This window comes from Pseudophryne corroboree, chromosome 4 (assembly GCF_028390025.1).
Source record: "Pseudophryne corroboree isolate aPseCor3 chromosome 4, aPseCor3.hap2, whole genome shotgun sequence".
NCBI lineage: Eukaryota > Metazoa > Chordata > Amphibia > Anura > Myobatrachidae > Pseudophryne > Pseudophryne corroboree.
In genome coordinates, this window is record NC_086447.1 from 760,343,187 (window position 1) to 760,345,686 (window position 2,500).

General features: G+C 35.8%; 1 protein-coding gene across 2 annotated transcripts in view; it reads right to left on the minus strand.

Moving 5' to 3' along the window:
* Positions 1-2,089: 2,089 nt before the first annotated feature.
* Positions 2,090-2,500, minus strand: part of FOXA2 (forkhead box A2) — a 4,203-nt gene continuing 3,792 nt past the window's right edge. The window contains exon 2 of one of the 2 annotated variants that reach the window (XM_063918190.1): positions 2,090-2,500. This exon is cut by the window's right edge and continues 1,262 nt beyond it. The gene's annotated coding sequence lies outside the window, so the exon portion shown is untranslated. The other variant, XM_063918191.1, reaches the window with a different exon arrangement.

The window sequence follows — 2,500 nt, forward strand, 5'->3', positions numbered from 1 at the left end:
AATATAGTAGTGCGTCCTGTCACCCCCCACCCTGCGTCAGTACAAAGCAGCAGCCCTGGAGCCCTGGGTGGCAGATTGGAGAAATCTAGTGCAAGGAGAGGAGCATTGGAAAAGCCACGGGGTGACTGGATGTTACAAGACTGACAAGGCAATGACATCCTTTTCTGTGTATTGGGGGACAGAACTACATGTTATCTGTTAGGATCAGTGAAGTGAGAGACGCTAAGTAGTTTAAAACGACCGGTTAACAATAGACAAGTGATAGGAACATAGCAGGTTATAGCATCACATTCAAAGAGTATTGTTCACAAATCAGACCCATTCCTTCCCCTATTCTCTCTCCCCACAGGAGGCTTTTATGTGGTAATGAAACACATTTCATGCTCCCTTCTCAACGTGTGTGTCCTTGCAGCATGTGCACTGGAGGCTCTGCCGCTGGATCCTGCTTCTTCTTTTTTTTCCTAACCAGTTGAACAATGTGGATTTTAAGAAGGATTTGAATGTTACATTCAAGCTATCAGTCCACGGACGCGTGGGAAAAGTAATGGTTGCAGATCATATTTTCATTGCTGTATGAATACCTGATCTGCAATCGGGCACATATTCTCTGTCCTGGGCTTTTTTTTTTTTTTTCTGCAATATTATAACTTTTGTTATAACGATTATTAGATTTGTTCCCGGTAACGGCCATCTCTGTACAAACGATAACACAGGGTCAAACTCTTGAAATAAATCTACCTCCCGAGTCCCGGGTCACATCATTCGAATGATAGACGCTGTGCTATAATAACGCAATGTATAATGCCACATTTACCTACATACTGCAAAAATAAAAATGCGATTATTTACTACTACTACTACTACTACTACTACTACTACTACTACTACTACCTGTACTACCAGCAGTACATTAGAGAATATGATTAATAAGAGATGTGATAGATAGATAGATAGATAGATAGATAGATAGATAGATAGATAGATAGATAGATAGATAGATAGATAGATAGATAGATAGATCGATCGATCGTAAGCTTGCGACCAGGGCCCTCTTCTATGTCTGTTTATACCCATGGCACTAGATAGATAGATAGATAGATAGATAGATAGATAGATAGATAGATAGATAGATAGATAGATAGATCGATAGATAACGATGTGCTTGCATTTGTGTTCAATGTTATCAATGTAATAGGAAACTTCACAAAAATAGAAATTCGACTTCTATATCGTGTATTGACAAAAATGGTATTTAAGTATTTTAGGTATATTGGAAGGACACGATTTGTTTTCACTATAGTAAAGCTCTATTTGAACCTTATTCAGTTACATTTCAATGTAGCAATTTAAACAATTAAATAGATCTGCATTATATAACAAAGAACCACATATTGTTTTGGCACAACTCCTTATGTTCTTATTTAGTCTGAGACACAGCTGTAAGAAATTCATGCTGCTGCGAGCGCTCTGTAGAATTTCATATGGATAATGCACACATAATAAATTATATTTAAAAAATAAATAAACCCATTGATTATCGTATAGGTGTGAAAATGAGAAATAATTAATAGCAAATATGTGCCCTTTCAATCTTCTACTAAGTGGTTGTTAATGTATTGTTTTGCTCAATTGCAATCAAATACCTTTGTTTGACAATGTCTGGAAATGACAGAGTGTCTCTAACCAAAAATGCATTTCTTTAACCTGGCGCCTCCTGGGCTGCACTCGCTGTGGCGTAGACTCTGACCTAGCGATAGTTTAGGGACAATCAGTTGTTTGAGTATTTATTTGTGCGCAATCTTCCAACTGTATTTCGCGCGAAGTAATGCCCTACAGCAAAAACAAAGAATGCTGTATCTGATTCTAGACTGGCAGAACTTTCATAGATATGTGAAAAATAGAGGTGGTATGTCTGAAATAGTAGCAACCTGTCATAAACATGGTAAGATCCAGTGCCAGATTAGTAGCATTTCCCTTCTGAGGTGTTTATACAACGTGAACCTATTTTTTAAGAATACTTTCCATTTTCAATTAATTGTATTCATGAGGTGCAACAAATCAGATTCAGAAATAAATGGCAATAGAATTTTAATAGAGATTGTTAAGATCTGGCTGTGACAGGCCAGAATACATAGTCATAAATAAAGTATACAGAAACCATAAATTAAGCCTTTTTCAAGCATTTTACTTAAAAATAAAAACAAAAAAAACTTTTTTTGTCAGTTACACAATTATTTTTGCTTCTTTTCACATCATGAATATTACACACTTTTGGTCCTTTGCAGAAACTAGTTTCAAACAGAGTTATAATAAGGATCCATCACTTTCACAAAAAAAATATATATACTCCCTGCAATAAGATGTAACACAAAAACATATTCAAACATAGATAAACAAATCTGACAGCTAAAAGAGAAAAAAACAAACTGTACACCTCAAGAGCGGACACTAAAACACATACTATAGTTTTTACATATATTTATACAGTCACTGTGAGCAA